The 19,526-nt window shown below is 33.8% G+C and overlaps 1 protein-coding gene and 2 long non-coding RNA genes across 3 annotated transcripts in view; 2 read left to right on the top strand and 1 right to left on the bottom strand.

Annotated features, from left to right (window-relative positions):
• LOC127873120 (uncharacterized) overlaps window positions 1-19,526 on the bottom strand; it is a 192,871-nt gene that overhangs the window by 27,647 nt on the left and 145,698 nt on the right. The window lies entirely within an intron of this gene.
• Window positions 1,684-19,526, top strand: part of LOC127873125 (uncharacterized) — a 54,606-nt gene continuing 36,763 nt past the window's right edge. Inside the window, exon 1 of the long non-coding RNA XR_008045986.1 lies at window positions 1,684-1,910. This is a non-coding gene — a long non-coding RNA (uncharacterized LOC127873125). The remainder of the gene's footprint in view (window positions 1,911-19,526) is intronic.
• The window catches only part of LOC127873127 (uncharacterized), a 33,504-nt gene continuing 20,124 nt past the window's right edge, over window positions 6,147-19,526 (top strand). Inside the window, exon 1 of the long non-coding RNA XR_008045989.1 lies at window positions 6,147-6,377. This is a non-coding gene — a long non-coding RNA (uncharacterized LOC127873127). The remainder of the gene's footprint in view (window positions 6,378-19,526) is intronic.

Raw genomic sequence — 19,526 nt, 5'->3', positions numbered from 1 at the left:
GTTGAACCGCGTTGCTTGAGTGGTAGAAGTATTTTGCGTTGTTAGAGTCTTGTTTTCAGTCTTGTTTTACGATATATCATTTGATACTTATTTTTATTGTAACATTATCTGTGTTGTATAATATAATTAGTCATTTATAAAATGGTGCTTAATCAGTTGAAAACATAAAAAAAAAAAACTTATACCGTTGAAATTCGTTGATTTTAACCATTATTGTTGAAATGTTTATAAAAGCTTATCAACATTGAAATAAGACACGATGAAACCTTAGTTTGATAGGTATATGACAGGGTATTTTTCGAATACATTAATAAAAGAGTAAAAGTTTTAACCAACACCGATATGTTGTTCGCCATTGCGTGCTGGAATCTATCGGTAAGTTACTTGGACTACCCGCCCTCAGTGTTAGTACAAACGTGTGACTTCACACCTTGCAAGTGACGAACTTTAGAGCATAGTACTGCGTAGACTTCAAACATAATTGAGTATATAACTCATTTAATAAAATTGTCATTTTAGTAAAAAATGAGTAAATCGTTGAACTCTTGATAATTAATAATGGATCTGTATGTACATTAAGATATAAGAAAGACATGTCAAATAATAGGCGTTTTAGACCTTTGCAAACTAACAATAATCGTATATAAAATACTCATAGATGTACCATTAGGATTTCTACATATATAAGACACCGTATATAGTGATGATAACCGTTCAGACGATGTACTCAAAGGGAAAAAAGTTGCGACAGTATATTAATACGATTTGAAACAACGTATTAAAAAGCTGAATTATAATACACTATATCTACACTATGCGTTTATTATTACATGGTACAACATTTTCTGTTTTGTCGATTATATGAACAGTTCAGAAGAAGCTAATCAAAATTGTACTTCTTCAGACAGTATAAATCATAATTAAAATCTAGAATATTCGACGTGCGTTGATAGAAATAGGGCATTCTGATCTGATTGCAACCGAAAAAAAGTTAAGTGTCTCACTTTTAATAACGTTACGCCATCAATGTTTTCATGGTAGAAATTTTCAATCAGATCGGAATGTCCTATTTTTATAAGCTCACGTGAGAAACGATCTGCCTTTTTTGCCTTACGTACCGAAGAAGTTTAATCCGAATGAACGTAACATAACGTAATGGCAACAGAACATACAGTGCATTCAGCTGGTTCACGTAAATAATGTAAACTTAACTCAACATTATGTTAACTTAACCCAACATAATGTCAACTTAACCAAACATATTACCAACTTCACCCAACATAATGTCAACTTAACCCAACATAAGGTTAACTTAACCCAACATATTACCAGTTTCACCCAACATAATGTCAACTTTACCCAACATAATGTTAACTTAACCCAACATAATGTTAATTTAACCCAACATAGTACCAACTTCACTAAACATAATGTCAACTTAACCCAACATAATGTTAACTTAACCCTATATAGTGTCAACTTTACCCAACATAATGTCAACTTAACCCAACATAATGCCAATTAAACAAACATGTCCGTCTCTTTAAACAGCAGGCAGTATTGGCATTCCATACCTACCACTTATTCGTTTTCAATTAGTGCGTTTCAGAGACCTTCGCATTTACCTTCACCTTCGCAAATGTAAACAGTTCGTTCTCTCATTGCGATGCGCATACCAACGACTTTGCCCTGATATCTTACCTTTTGCACGTACAAATCACATTATACTTAAGAAAGTGACTACACAATACCGGGTTGTTTACGTTTATATCATAATTGTTATTTCAAATGATTTCAGTGATGGACTGAATTTAAAACGAAAGATTGAGTATTATTCACAGCACGTGTTTAAATTTGTGCCTTGCTTGACAACTACCTCGCTGAAATCATTATTGGGACACGCTGAACAGGTAACAGTTAACAGTTATAGCATAGCTTGGCTTATTGCTTTTTGTGTACTTGTATTTTGCTGGTGCTCTTTAAAAAGCATGTCTATATTTATGTCTGCACGCGGCTCTAGAACAACATGAACATGCTGCATATATGTATATATACTATTTTGAAAGCAAGTGATTACATAAAGATACGTTTTCGACATTTGATTTTGCTTTCGTTTTCGCGAATGTAGCCGTATATAAAAGTTTCATTTGTTTCACTCAACTAAATATGTATTAAGCCCAGTGGTTAACCTAGATAAAGTAAACTCTTTAATGGGTGGTTTAACTTTGGTTTGTTCTTATTTGCGGACAACTGAATGAACGCAATTCACTCGAGCGCGTAAATTTCATTATTTTCATCTACAAAATTTACATGCAAAGCTAATCAAATGTATATACGTGAGATAAACTGTGTACTATCGAGGAAGGCGTACGTGCATTGCATTTAAGCGAACAATGCATGCTGACTAATGCCGTTGTGATTAAATAGCACATTCGACTATAGACAGACAGACAGAAAGTTTATTTGAGTCTCACTTTTATACATTCATGGTATATAAAACATGTAGCAAATTAAACAAGTTCATGTAGAGTTTATTTGATAATACAGTAGGCCATATGCCCATGAGTATACATGAAATATCAAATACAATAAGCAAAAAAACAAAGTCACAGGTCATTCGAATCATAGACATAACAAATATATCGGTACAATGTAAAGCAAAGTATTGGATATTTTATAAGACAATATACAGCAAGAGGCTGTGCATAAGTATATAAAAAGTCCTACCCTAATCATAATACGTATTATAAGTATTTCTTATTTTCCATGCTTTAAAAATAAACATAGCTAAATTTTTAACTATATTGCTATTTTGAGAGGTCAATAAATCTATAAACTCTAACATATTTGGTCTTACGTAATAACATGGTTTTAAATAAGCTTTTCTTACATCAGTATATCATGTACACTCCATAACAAAGTGGTATTCGTCTTCTAAGACATTGCATAAAGTACATTTTCTTTCTTCATAAGGAATAGCTATTGGTTTTTGCCATCTACCCGTTTCAACTTTACGCTTATGTGCAGAGACTCTTAATCTAGAGAGAGACATTCTGTACTTTGGGATATTTACATCACTTAAATAGGATTTAAATCTAAAATCGGATATTAATATGTATGTTGTTGCTCTAGTTGATTCACTCAATTCGGTTTTCCAATTTTGTATAAACATATCTGTAACTCTTGCTCTAAAAATTTTCAAAAATATTTCTACATCCCCTACCCCTTGGTTCAGCCACACATCGTTAAAACCACATTTATCTAATAGACTTTTTACCATGTAGGCCCAAGATCTGTTATTAGGCAACGTTTCTAATTCTCGGAACATAATATCATAAACAAGTTTTACATATTTAATATCATGTGTGTTTACTATCTTTAACCAATATCTAATTACATTAATGCTATGTCTGACGGATAAAGACGTTCTTCCTAGTTCTCCATATATAAAGTTATTCTGTGTTTGCCTTCGTACTCCTAATAATAATTTGCAATAATTTAAATGTATTCGTTCTATCTTTATATTGCTCTGTAAACCCCATATTTCAGACCCATAACTTAAAACCGGATAAATTAATTTATCAAATATTTCCTATCTGTGTGGTATTGTAATGTTATAAAATTTCGACATATATTGTCTTAATTTAAAAATAGCTTTCAAAGATTGTCCACACAGACTATCAAACGTTTTAGAAAAAGAGCCCCCCCCCCCCCCCCCTGAGGAAAAGACAAAACCAAAATATGTAAAGTTATCAACAATTTCTAATACATTGTTATTTTATAAAAATCTCATATTTTGTCTCTTCCTCCTTTTTTAAAAACCATGACTTTAGTTTTTTGTGTATTAACCGTTAACTTCCATCGATCACAGTATTGTTTTAACAAATCTAATCCTTTCTGTAAGCCAGTTTCACTTTCTGAAAACAAAACAATATCGTCAGCATATAACATTATGGATAATTTTAAGGTGTCTAGATTAATTCCATCATAATTATTTGTCAGCAAATATTCCTCAATGTCATTCAAATACATTGCAAATAAAAATGGAGACAATGATTCACCCTTACGTACCCCTGACAGGCATGTTAAACTACGTAATCAAATGCTTTTGTAAAATCTATAAATGCTACAAATAGTTTCGTTTTCTTATTTAATAAATGCTGTATTACGTTATGCAATACAAAATAGTATCTATTGTGCCTATGTTTTGTCTAAATCCTGCCTGAGCCTCAATGTAAACATTATACTTTTCCGCCCAGATTGTTAGCCGGCCATTTAAAACTTTTGTAAATTATTTGCCTAGTGCACTCAGTAAAGTAATACCCCCGTAGTTATTCGTATTATTAACATCACCTTTCTTATGCAATGGGACCACATAACCCTCTGACCATGTTTCTGGGAAGTAAACCGAATCAGAAAATTTATTAAATAATGTGCAAAGAACTGTCGCGAACATGTCTTTTTCACATACATACTTAGAAAATTCGTTATGGAAATTATCTGGACCACCAGATTTGCCATTGTTTAGTTGTTTACAACATTTTTTTATTTCATGCGTGGTAATAATATTATTCAATTCTTCAAACATTATGTTTAATTCTCCCCCTAAATATATCTCGTTAAAATATAAAATGTCTTCATCTTGCTGAAAAAAAACAGAATCGGGATCATTTACCGATTTAAAATAATTAAAAAAAATCATCTGATGACAAAGAACTAGCATTGCCCACAACCGATCCTTTTAACATTTTCCAATCTAACTTTGCATTATTTTTTCTGGCTAATTCCAATTTATGCGTTTGCAGTTTATCATAATCATATTTTTTTATTTCTAACACATTTTTTATAATTTGATCAAGCTGTCACCAGGTCCCTCCTTGTTTCATCGCAAGGATTATTTCTGTAATAATTAAGAGAAGTATAATAATAATTCTTTAAATTTTTACACTCATGGTCAAAGTATACACCATCCTTATTGTGATTTTGGTTAAAAAAATTACTATGTAAATTTTATTTAAATATAGGCTTACATACCCCATCCAATATATCTGTAAAAGTTTGAACATTTAAATCTAAATCCTCATGTGAGTTTGACAAAAGAATGTTTCCACAAAGAGATTCAAAATGTATAGTATTTTCTTCTGAGCTTAATACATTCATGTACAAATCTTTTTTACTATCATCCCATTTATATTTGTATAACAATTTAACATGATCCCCTTTATTTTTGACATCAACAAAATTATCCAATGTGTGCATATTTAAACTAAACGAGATAAAACAGTGATCGGACACAATATTAGGATCGTAAATTTCAAATGTTTTAAACAGTTTAAGAACATCGCTTTTACACAAAACATAATCGACAACGCTACACCCTTGTGAGTTTACACATGTGAATTTACCAATGCCTTTATCTGTACCACAGCGGCCGTTTACTATCCTTAAACCTGTCGATATACAAAAATATAGTAATATTTTGCCATAATCATTTACTATTTTATCTTGACTGTTTCGTTCGATTGCATCATCCATAACATAATCATCTGGCAACATGTCTAAAATATGTTTATTTTCATATACTGCATAATCTGGCTTAATCCCCACCCGTGCATTTAAATCCCCACACATTATAAATTTACAATCATTACCATACTCCTGTTCAAAATAAATCATATCATTTGTTAATATATCAAAGATATTATCATCATTTAGGATTTCCCTACTACTACCTTTGGGCACATTGTATATCAAGCAAAGAAAAGCTTCATTCTGCAAGCCAAATAAATTACCCTTCAATTTAAGCCACATTATACCATCATCAGTGCATTTCACACATTCAACATAATTAAATAAACGTTCGTGTACATATGCTATTACCCCACCGCTGTCGCGTCTTGCACCTAATGTTTTGTTTTTTCTATTTAACACAAAATAATTAAAACCGGCGACATTATATAACAAACTGTCATTTCCCCAAGTTTCAGTAAATAACAAAATATCGTGTGTACTAAATAACTGTTGAATTTCAGATGTGTCTTATTTTTTGTAGGATTTCCCTTTCAGTCCTTGAATGTTAAAAACACAAAACTTGACCTCTCGTAACGCCTCATCGCTGTCCTACTTTCGAGCCGTGTTCTGCCTCGTTGCCTTTGAGCTGTCAATTTTATGGGATCCCACGCTGGGTTTCTCAGTAGATCTATTTTTAGGATTCGCTGCAACGGAACTTTTGATTGGAGGATTTACATCGCTTGTCGTGTTTACATTTCTGGAGTTTGAGATCATGTGTTGTTTGGTGTTTTTATCGATGTAATTGGTAGTGACAGCTTCTGCGTATGACTGATCCTGTTGGAGTTTACGTTCCGTGTACAACCGAGGTATGTTTTCACGTTTTTTCAGCTCAGTTTGTTCGATGTCATGTGTTATTGTTCTGTTTACATTTTCGGTGTATTGTAATTCGGATGTTTTCCCCGGACAATTTGAGTTTTCAAAAATTTCGCTCTCACTTTCACTTTCGCTGATAGCCGCGCTTATCTCATCATCTATCACTGTATCTGCCGAGTACACTTTTTCTTCTTTGCCTGTGTTTTGAGGTATTTTATTTTCATTTGTGTCCGTGTTTCCTACCACTAATCTGTCATGACCTAGAACTTGAAACCATTCGGGAAACATGTCTATAATTGTTCTGTCATTTACACATAGTCTTGCTGGGTATTTAATTTGCACCTTGTGCCTATTCCTTCTAGCATTTCTTGCTTCTTGAGATTTAAACAAGCTTGATCGTGCTTTAGATATCTCATTAGGGTACTGCCTATCAATATAAAGAAGTGAAACTCCAGCTGCTGGAGCAGTATTGAATTTTCATTAAAAACAATTAATTGGTCCTTTATTTAAGGCAAGTGACCGATTGCCCAAACAGTACAAAACAGCACAATACAGCACAATACAAACAAACATAAACACAAAATATGAATAAAGCTGGGGTCACCGCCTTGGAACGGTCAACGCAAAGCATTGGGGGTTTAAACCTGGTTATAGAGCGCTCAACCTCACACTTGGCCCAGCAAAATTCATAATACATTTAAGTGTAAATAAAATTTAACGTCATAGCATTGTAACTCAAATTAAACAATAATAAAAGGGAATTAAAACGCATTCAATTTAATTACTATTTAATTACTCAATTGCATTGAAGATACAAGAGTAACAGAGTTACAACTTTTTGACGAACGATCAAATAAAACTATTAACAATTGTCAACTACATTCCTTCTTTATAGAAAAAGATTTGAGAATATAGCATAATGGAGTTAATATCTCAGATAATCATCGCGCAAATACAGGAAGAAGCAGCAATAATGGGTGTAAAAATTCCATATTACATAGCTTGGTTGTTTATGTGACTGCTAAAAAAATAATAATAATTAAATCAAACAAGAAACGCCTATCAGAGAGAAAATATAAATAAAATGGAACGTTATAAACCCAATGACCTATGCATGTAGATTACAACTGGGAAAGTCGGTCGTATGAAGTCACAAAAATCCATAATGACATAATGACGTGAACAAATTCCAGGGACAGTACTAAATAAAAATATCAATGGGGCTGTGCTACTAATAAAACAAGTTTAGGTGATTTAATATTAAGAAGCAAATGAATAAAAATGGTAATTCCATTAAAGCGACATTATTGGAATCAAACAGTATATAGGTGTTTTGACAACTGAAGACAGAAATGATTTGATGTACGATTTGAGTCCAAATGTAGTTTTCATGCAGATTTGTTCATACGACACAATGACACAATTTTATTTAACAGTGAAAAATGCCTATATTGTAGTTTTCATGCAGATTTGTTCATACGACACAATGACACAATTTTATTCAATAGTGAAAAATGCCTATAATATCACTAATGATTCCAAATTTTAAGGGAAGAAAGATATAGTGAATCGGAAACCACCAAACACGTGTTTTTAAGTACATAAGAATCGTATCCTTTTGATAAAAACAAGTTAATTAAATTGAAAAGTTTAATATGAACATTTGGTTTAACATATTTAATTTGCGGACACGCTTCAAAACATTTCCGTAAAATGATGGATGGGAGATTCCATTATTTAAATGCCATTTTAAAGAAACATTATATTTTGAAATTAAATCACCATACTTAGAGTAAAATCTAGCAAATTTATTTCTTAGGTTATGATACAGAAGCCTTGTTTCAGCAATTTTTAAGTTAATATTAGATTACGATCATTAAAATCTTTAATACACAGTCCAAATGGGCTCCCTTTTAGTTTTTAAGTATTTTCCATGATTGTCTCGGTATCAACGTAATCCCTTAAACGCACTACCATGGGTCTTTTAGCATCTCTACTCTTAGGGTCGAAGCGGCCCATTCTATGTGCTCTTTCAATATGCATATCACTTGTGTCAATATCTAGCTCATCGCTAATAAAATTCAAAACAAGATGAGTGCAGTTACCTTTCAGTCTCTCAGTGAGTCCGTATATCACTATGTTATTCCTCATGCTTCTAGACTCTGCATCTATTGATTTGTATGTGAGCACTTTGGAGTTCAGTCTTTGCGCTTCGAGGAGTCTTTCAATTTGAGTAACCCTGTCACTCATTTATAGGTAACTCTTGTTGATACATTGTATTTCCTTGTTCCATTTACCCTGCTGATTTTCAATTTCACTAATTTTTTGATAGTTTTTGTTCAGTTGCTCAAATATCGATGTGAGTTTGTTATCTTCTGTCATTTTTGCAAATGAATTTGAGGAAATAGACCCACTTGATCCACTTTTAAATTGTCTCTTCTTTGTTTTGTTTACAATTTCAAACCCGCTATTGGCGCCATTTTGACCTTCCGTATACCTGTTGGTTGTTTCAATGTTATACATCGTATTATCCTCACTTTCTGATAAATTTCTATCTTCCATACTTTTATTAACACTTCACTATATGAACGTACACACAAAAAATGAATTCTATTACGTCATACAACTTCCGTGCTCAAATAAGATGTGCAGGAGCAGATCGATATATTGTCAGTGCGATTTAGCTACTCGTTGAGTACAGACGCTTCGGCGTGATCGATTTCCGAAACGAATTAGTTCGTTCGCGGTTTATACTTCGGTATCGCACATGTCAGTTTTATTGCTATTAGAAGCAATTATTGGAATTATTTTGTCATTCATAACTAATTTTAATGAATTTCGTTATTTTTCTTCGGAAACAATAAAAAGAAACTTGTTTTTTGTAAAAAAATTCTTCGGAAATTTTTACCAGTCTAAAAACACGTGTCAGAGACCGGTTTACGATATCCGGCACATGTTTTCTTAGGTCTCTGTATATTTAAAACGTCATGGCGGACAAAGAAGTCCAGAACAGTAAGAAACCACCCAGTAAGTCGGTTTTGGTCGCAAATAAGACCTCTTCGGTGTCTGAGGACACACCTTAAACTGTTTCTAACAAAGGTCAGTGTTCTACGTCCACAAGTTCTATGTCTAAGGAGCCTGAACTCACTCGTGAAGATCTCTCTATTTTGCAAGAGCTCAACGAAAATATGAAAAGTCAGAAAGAACGTATTGAGAAACTTGAATCTACTCAATATTACGATGAAAAGTATTTAGAGGACCAGTTCTATGATGACGATGTACAGTCTTTTGATGAAATTGATCAAGAAAGTGTAAGTCCCAATCCGGTTTTTCGGAACCTAATGGAACGTTTTAGTAATTCTGACCCTGTTGATAAGAAGGTCAATGATGATCTAGCAAAATTTGTAAATAGTTCTTTCAGGATGACAAAATGTCTGATGACAAAATGAATGAACTTTTGAAACAGGTGCATCGGCCTGAAAACTGTGATGCTCTTGTTAAAACTCGTGTTAATCAAGGGATATGGCGTTTGCTGCGATCTCAGGTTCAATATGATGATAATAAAATGCAAAGTGTTCAAGAACTTTTGGTGAAAGCAGCATCTAACATTAGCAAATCTGTTGACATATTAGCCAATTCCACAGAAAACCCATCAGTTGCATGTAGTAAGGCCATTGATCTTTCAACCAATGCTATAGCCCTTTTAGGCCAGACCTACAGAAACATTAACATAAGAAGAAAAGAGCTTCACAAAAGCAGTTTGGACCCCAAATACCATTATCTTGCCTCTCCATCATTGCCATGTACAGATTTTTGTATGGTGATGACAATGACGTTAATAGAAATGTTCGTGAGATAAACGATTTCAACAAAATTGGCCGCATTGGACAGCAGTTTGGCAGAGGACGTGACTTCCGTTGTCCCCATCCATACAGATCAGGGTTTAGAGGTCGAGGCCGATTTCGTGGTCGAGGCCGTGGTGATGCTGGCTTTTCAAAAAACGGCCGAGCATTGGCACCGAGGAAATAGACAAGGTTAGTACCTTTGAAGCTGGTAGATTGAAATATTTTGTTGAAAATTGGAGAAAAATAACTAGTGATGAATGGTGGAGCATTTTTACATCAAGTTCATTGATAATGTAAACCCAGTTAAGACATTTTGTCAAGCAAACAGATTTTCTTCGAATGAAAGTGGTCAAATTGATCATGAAATACAAGAGCTATTATCAATGAAAGTTATTACCCAAGTTGAACATGACCCTAACGAGTTCATTTCTCCAATTTTCACTGTTCCGAAAAAGGATGGTACATTTAGACTGATATTGAATTTAAAAGATTTAAATCAATTTATCGAGTACCACCATTTTAAAATGGATACCCTTGAATCTGTTCTCAATCTAGTCACTCCTGGCTGTTATTTTGCATCAGAAGATTAAAGGCATACATATTATTCAGTGCCTATTGCACCGGAACATAAAGTAAAATTGCGCTTCATCTTTAAGAGCAAAATCTACCAGTTTGAATGCCTTCCAAATGGTATTTCATCGGCGCCAATATGCTTTACTCGCCTGCTTAATCCGTTTTTGCATCTTTGCGCATGCTTGGTATCACAATTTCTGGGTTCATAGATGACTCGATAATTTTAGCACACACAATGCAAGATTGTGAAAGAAATGTTAAAGATACTGTCAGGTTGATAACTGATGTAGGTTTCATTACACATGAACAGAAATCTGTTTTGATCCCTACACAGCAAATAATATTTCTTGGGAATCTAATTGATTCTGTAAGCATGACAGTAACATTACCCAAAGAAAAAGTTGCAAACATTGTCCAAGCATGTTCAGAATTGCAAAACATGACTTTCGCAAAAATTCGACAAGTTGCTAGGGTTTTGGGTCTCATGGTCTCAACGTTTTCTGCTGTTGAGTTTGCTCCTCTTCATTATAGAGTAATTGAGAGACAAAAAATCTTAGCTTTACAAAACATGAAGGGTGATTTTGATTCGTGGATGGATGTCTCTCAGGGCATTAAAAATGAGCTCCAATGGTGGATTAATAATCTTGCTCACCAGAAAAGAAGAATCATTCATGCAAATCCAAGTTTAGTAATCACTTGTGATGCTTCAAATGATGGTTGGGGAGCTGTTTGTGAGCAAAATGAAATAGGAGGTAGATGGGGAGACGTTGAGTACCAAAATCACATCAACTACCTGGAATTGTTAGCTGTTTTTCATGCACTAAGGTCATTTTGCAAATCCATTGAAAATTGTCATGTACAAGTAAGATCAGACAATACATGTGAAATGGCATATCTCAATAATATGGGGGGTAGAATAGAACATTTGAATGCCTTGGCAAATGATATTTGGTCATGGTGTTGTCAGAAAAATATCTGGTTGTCTGCCACCCATATTCCTGGTGTTGATAATTCTGCAGATAAATTTTCTAGAGAATTTCAAGATAATACAGAGTGGATGTTAAATACGATGTTATTTAATGAGATAATCGAATGCTTTGGAATGCCTGAAATTGACTTATTTGCCTCCAGACTCAACAAGCAACTTGACAGATATGTCTCCTGGAAACCTGATCCTGATCCTGATGCAGCTTTTGTGGATGCATTTGCATTAAACTGGTCAAATATGCTGATATATGCATTTCCACCTTTCAGTTTGCTGGGACGCCTAGTACAGAAAGTCGGGCGGATGCTGCGGAGATGGTCCTGGTGGCACCTCTTTGGGTGACGCAGAATTGGTTTACTCCAATCCTCAAGATGTTGATACAGGATCCTCTCATCTTGAAGGTGAAGAAACAGACTTTGAATGTTCCAGGAACCAGCAAGGTACATCCTCTGGTGAACAAGTTGCATTTGATGGTATGTCATATATCAGGAATTCCTTCAAAAGCCGAGCTTTATCGGAAGAATCTGTCGAAATTCTCATGGCTTCTTGGAGAAAATCCACTAAGAAGCAATATCAGTGTTACATCAAGAAATGGGTTCTCTTCTGTTGCGAAAGGAAAAGTGATATTTTTCAAACGACTATTGAATCAGTAATAGAATTTCTTACTTATTTATACAAACAAAAATATAGCTAAGAAACATTGAACACTGCTCGTAGTGCATTGTCAAATTTGTGTAAGTTAATAGATGGACATTCTGTTGGTTCACATCCATTAGTTGTCAGATATATGACAGGAGTTTTCAATTTACGGCCAAGACGTGTTAAATATACAGAGACCTGGGATGTGGCCATTCTTCTGCGTTATTTGAAGACGTTGACACCAGTTTCATCTTTGACTTTGAAGATGTTATGTTGTAAATTAGTAACTCTTATTGTGCTCACTCAAGCAAGTCGTTCACATTCAAATAGTCTATTAACTTTGGACGGAATGAAACAAGAAGATTCATTCTTTGTTGTATACTATAGTGGGTTATTGAAGCAATGTCGTAAGGGTAAAGTAAACCCTTTTGTTATGCTAAAGAAATACAATTTAGATAATGCTATATGTGTGTACACTACACTTGAAGAATATATTTCACGTACAAGGACATTACGTGGAGTAAATATGAATTTGTTTATCAGTTATATTAAGCCTTATAACTATGTTGGACCTACTACTATTGCTAGATGGGTCAAATTTATGATGAGTAAAGCTGGGATTAATGTAAATAAGTTTAAAACGCATAGTGCTCGTTGTGCTACAACTTCGAAAGCTAAGCAGAGTGGTTTACCATTGGCGGAGATTCTAAAAGTTGCTGGGTGGTCAAGTGAGAGAACATTTGCCCAGTATTATGAGAAGCCAATAGAGAACTGTGAAGATTTTCAATCTGCTGTGCTGCAATAGATACACATTATTATAAGGTAATATTTAAAGGTATTCTTTAAATATTGGCCCATATTTATATCGTAGCTCAAAAAAGTCATGTCCTTCAGTGTTGAAGTCTCATTTGAGCACGGAAGTTGTATGACGTAATAGAATCCCCCCAAACAAACTAGACTTACCTTAAGTTGACGTTTGGTTGGAATTCTGTGTAGTCATATGACAACTGGAGGGATCAAATGCCCTCCCTCACCACCCTTTATTTTATTTGGTGAGAGCTTAAAAATTTTCATCTGTATTCGTTTGATACGGACATAACTTTTTTGAAATCGTGTTGAAGACTGACAATATATCGATCTGCTCGTGTACATCTCATTTGATCCCTCCAGTTGTCATGTGACTACACAGAATTCCAACCAAACGTCAACTTAAGGTAAGTCTAGTTTGTTTGGGGGAATTATACATGTATAAAACATGTATTTCATGACAGGTTTCGGCACTATTTTTTACCATATTTTCATCGGAGAGTGGGAATGAAATCTTATCAGGCACTGAAAATGAATTGAAATCATTATTGATTGATGTCGCTTTTAATACAATGTCATTTCTCAAGGTATTGTAAAATGGACATTAGAGTAAAACATGAGTTTCGTCTTCCACCATGGTTTTACAGTAACAACAAGTTCGTTGTTCTAAAACAATTCCTTGGTAACAGCCAGTTTCGATTTTTAAGGGTGCTACACTGCACCTGAACTTGGCTAAAGCACTTCTTTCATTACTTGGTATAGTTCTACTTTTAACATAAGGTTTAGCTTTAAATGTACTTTTAAAAGTCTTATAAAGGAGTAATTTATTTCCATCGGTACTGTTACCGTTACCAGTAACTGAATTATTTCGATTTAATCATGTCTGATTTAACTCATTTGACATATTTGATTGGAACAAATCAATTATTCGTCTTAATTGTGATATACTTACATAGGTATTTATGTTTAAATCATGTTCAGTAAGCGGTTTAACGGTCTTTTTAACAACATGTGGCCAGCATTTATTATGAGAAGAAATGGCTCTTAACATAAAATTGTAAAGTCGATTTGTGTCCATATTTGAGAGTCTAATCCAATGAGTGATAACGGCTTTTATGTTTTACTATTGGTGGCGTCCATCCAATGTCCCCGTTCACAGCGGCATTTGGTGTGTACTTCCCGACCCCCAGGAAAAAGCGGACAGCTCTATGTTGGACTGCATTAATGCTCGAGAACTCTCTGGTCCCCCATATTGCGGCTCCGTAGCTAATTGTGGGCCAGACACTTGCCTCGTAGAGTTTTGAGAACACTTCGTATGGCATCCCGCCCAATTCTTTTAACTTTGCGATGATAAGACCAAGGGCTCGTGTAGCTGACTGCGCTACATGTTTTGTTGTTACGTTATAGTCCAGAGTGTCAGTTAACATTAAGCCAATATAACGGTGGCTTTCCACGCATTCTATAACTTCACCATTGCACCTGAAATTAAAGTTCGTTTTTTCTTTGGAAGGGGGTCGAACATGCATAATCTTAGATTTATCAGTATTAATTTTCATATTGTTTACATCGCACCACTGTGATAATAAAGTTAATAGGTGTTGGAGATCTTCCTCATTCATTCACTGTGATTAAAACAAGATCGTCGGCGTAAAAAAGAAAACTTATGATTTCGCCGCTAATGTTCACGCCCATGTTTATCGCTCGAATAGCTCGCTTATGTCGTTGAGAAATAGGTTAAACAAAGTCGTTGAAACCAAACAGCCTTGCTTCAATCCAGATTTTACGTCAAATCATTCCGAAGTGTAATCATTTACCCGTACAGCACATTTAACGGATGCGTAAAGGGATTTCAGAGCATTTATGAATTTACCGGTTAATTTATGTCGATTGATTCGGTCATAAGCTTTAGAAAAGTCCACTATATGTACTTCGTTAAATAAGATCTTTATCAATAAAACTTAAGAAAATGTTATTATCCACTATAAACTAAGATAATTTGGTCGAATAATTTAAATGATTTCTCACAAAATACCAGGGTGCAGGATCACGTGACTGTTGGGTTCCCAATTGAACGTTAACGGAAATAAACACACTGGTAAGTGCTGCTTTTGTTTCCAAATAACTTTTCAAAACATTTTTTTTAAGAATTTCAACTAGTGCATATAAGCCAAATTTTTAAGCCGCTTACGGCGATGTGAAATACATCAAAATAACTTAATTTAATAAGCATGTGTTCTTGTTTAAAAAAAATCCCATGTATACTGCACGATTATGCTTCACGCAACGTGAACTTTTGTCACCGATTTCAGACGTATTCAAGGATTCATTCTTATACATTAAGATATCGGCACAAACTGCAAGAACAGCTTTTGGAATGTATTTAAATAACTTGACATATTTGCAAAAATGAAGTTCTTAACGGTCTGTTTACATTCTGTCCAGCCCGTGTGTAAATCCATGAAAAAACCCGTTGATTCTGCATCCTGTTACAGCTAGTATTTATAAACGATTTTCGTGAAACTATAAGTTTTGAAATAATGCGAGTGATTTTTATCCTATAATACAGTTACTTTCCTTCTGTCAAGGCTTAAGTTTCACTTTTTTATTTGGGACGAAATTATCGTCATGCGTAAAATGTCGATAATTTCGACAACGATAAAACATATTTAAAGCCACACATCTTGAAATGAACTACATTTAAGGAAGCGCACCCCTAATGATTTCCCGCGATTTCTTCGAAGGTTGAAGAGCCTTATATTAGGTGCCGTAGCCTAGTGGTTAAGGCGATAGACTATAAATCTTTTGAGATATTCTCGCGCAGGTTCTAATCCTGCCGACGACGTATACTTTTTTGCGACGCGTTTTATTTCTTTTCTAACGTAATTTGATTTAATATGGCATATAAGCTATGTTTATTGTTAAATATATTGCAATTTTTATGCACATTCTTCAATTTTAAAAATTAAAACAACGTTATGGCTAAATTTGGTGATTTACTGCTGAAAATACGAACCATGCATGTTGCATTTTTTTTTCAAAAAGTAAATGGTAAATCGGTCTTTTTCTTGGTATTTTTGCTGTATATAGTGTATCTATAAAAACTTAGTTCAAAATATTACTTAGATGATACTATTTTGAATTTTATGACACTTTGTTTTTAACTAACCCAATTTCTACTTACCTGAAGCCACTAACATTTCATGGCGATTTTCCATAGATCATGATAGATAACAAGTTATAAAAAATAAATGTCTGTAAAATATTTATTTTTCATCTTGTTTAAACTTTAAACAGCTTTACTGCATCTGTACACACCAACTGCATGCCTATATTTGGAGATCTGAATGAATTATGGAACTTTCATATACCCCAGGGGTGCACATAAACTGGACGAAAGCCGAGTGTGGGGATGGTTTTGAAAAAATCAGTATATTTTTTAAAAGCATGGAAAGACTACCTAAAAATTTGCAAGAAGTTCAGTGAAATGATGCTGATTAGGATAATAATAGATTAGATTATATTTGGATAGGTGCCCATTACGGGTGCGCTACCTTAATCAATACATGTAGATGCAATTAGAAAATGTGCAAAATTGTCATTCAATATATAGCCTAGTTAGCAAGTAATTTATTATTTTTTCAAACGATACCGCTTTTAAAACCGAAAGTATGATTTTTAGACGTATACGTCCATTTCGAAAAACGCGATTATTTTCAAGCTTTAAAGCGCAAAAAAGACGGGTTTCTACATTGTAACCACCAGATCGTCAAGCGTAAAATGTCGATAATTTCGACAAGGATAAAACATATTCAAAGCCACACATCTTGAAATGAACTACATTAAATCAATACATATAGATGCAATTTGAAAGTGTGCAAAATCGTCATTCAATATATAGCCTAGTTATCAAGTACTTTATTATTTCTTCAAACGATACCGCTTTTAAAACCGAAAGTAGGATTTCTAGACGTAAACGTCCATTTCGAAAAACGCGATTATTTTCAAATTTTAAAGCGCAAAAAAGACGGATTGCTACCTTGTAGCCACCAGATATATTCTGATTGGCATAGATAAAATATGTTATATACATACTTAATTTTATTATGCCATGTAGTTCATTTCAAGGTGTGTGGCTGTAAGATAAATTATCTATTAGTTGTATAATATGTTTGGAACAATTAAGATTCTATATAAACTGTTTTTGAATTAGTAAAGTTATTATCAACCACCTAATTTATTATGCCACCAGTACACACTTACATTGGAGGCGCTGACCTAATATTGTATGTGTTAATGTGTTATTATACCCCCCCCCCCCCATCCGATAACATTTCTAAAATCCGCCAATTTCCAAAATTACTAAGTGCCAGTCGTCAGCACTTATTGAGGATGTCCACATTTGGTGTTATCATGCAACTGTTTCACATTCGATGTTTGTTCAGTCCCGCCCACTCCGAGTACTACTTTGTTGTAGTCGTGGAATGGCGCTTATGACATTAAATGTAAACAATCTTAGAGATTCATATTTTATCCAGATTATTAACATGAAAGTAGTATTTATGTCAACAAAAAATAAATCATTAATTAAATACATGCACAAATTGAGACATCAATAGAATGAGCATTAGTCGATGGCAAAATACAACTGTAACCGGTTTCCCTTCGTAAATACTGTTTACAACCAAAACACCTTTATACAAGACACATTTTTACTTAAATTTTTGCTGTTCCATACAAACACAAGTTAAACATAATCACTGTTTTATAAATATTTTAAATACTTAATTTAATAAAATAATCTAAACTTATTTGACAAGTCCTATTATAATGAATTAAACTTAATGATTGAAAACAATTTACTAGTAAGAATGAAGGGGGTGGCTCTGTTCTCGACTTAGGTAAAAGTTACATTGAGTGTCTCTTGATCTCGGCGATAAATTTCAAAAATCCAAAGCCTTATATCCCCTTTTGGTAGAGACAAGAATGAGAATCTCATGCACAAAAAAGGCGGCAACTGCCTAATGTTAGAGGGACCCATACAAAAGTAATCTATACATTGAATAGATATTTAATTTATCCAGTATAGACTAAAGGGGTTTATAACTTATAGTAAAGTTTAACTCTAGTTTAGTTGTGAAACAGCCCTCCTGTGTATTAAATAAAATGCAAGAGTGATTTAACATGTACACAGGCTAAGACAACCTTAGTTCAATAACTGGAAACAATTGCAGAATAAGATCTATAATGAATAACAATATTAGACTGATAATAGAATGTTACAGGGGCCTTTTCACATATTTTGGCATGTTTTGAAGTTTGTCATTAAATGCTTTATATTGATAAATGTAAACATTGAATCTAAAAAGCTCCTGTAAAACATCAAGAATAAAATTTTAAAAAAGGAAAAAAAGTAGCCCGCAGCAGGGCTCGAACCAGTGACCCCCGGAGTCCTGAAGTAAAAACCAATTAGACCGCTCGGCCAACCTGCCAAGTATGTATGGAAGACGTATTTAATAGTTTATATAAGTAATCTTTGTAGTTTAACAAAATTAAACGACAACAACAGAACTCTCCAAATTATTTAATCGTTTCGCGTTGCAACGCTTTATATTTTTCAGGTTTTTAAATCGTCAAAAGATGCATATAATGGCTATATTAGACCATGGTAAATGTTCAGTATTACGGTTTCCTCACAAATATCATAAATAAAACGAAAATTTGCGAATCTAAAACAACTTTTTTCAATTTTGTCAATTTACCAAAACATGAAAAGATCCATTTAATCTAAATAGTAAAGACTAGATTTAATACTAAATTCTATATGACTGTAATGTAAAAATCATTCCTGCTACCAAAGACCTATAGAATACATATTCTATAGGTCTTTGCTGCAACACAACAAATACACATTTGAGTCGCAACATCATTTGTTGCAGACGAAAACTACGGATTGAAAATGAAAAAGCAATAATAATCATTTAATGCAACTTAATCAGGCAGACCTATTAAACACGTTTTTAATTTCAACAGATAAACGTGTCATATAATCCACATTTCATCATCGATGACGATATGCAGCATGAATCTGAAAGTAGTGCTGGCAGAGCTCCAGATAAGAGGCGTATCTGCGTATTTACGCATTGAAAAAATAAAAATAAACGCATTAAAAATCAGCCCAGTACGTAACAAAACGCTTTACAAATCTTGGTACGTACTTATAGATTCAGACATAGTTCTGGCTACCATAACTTTAAATGTCGTTTGTAATGATTTTTGACTGGCGCGACTTTATA

The sequence above is a fragment of the Dreissena polymorpha genome, chromosome 3 (assembly GCF_020536995.1).
Source record: "Dreissena polymorpha isolate Duluth1 chromosome 3, UMN_Dpol_1.0, whole genome shotgun sequence".
NCBI lineage: Eukaryota > Metazoa > Mollusca > Bivalvia > Myida > Dreissenidae > Dreissena > Dreissena polymorpha.
The sequence above is the reverse complement of the archived record's forward strand: the minus strand, read 5'-3'. Positions and strand labels throughout refer to the sequence as shown.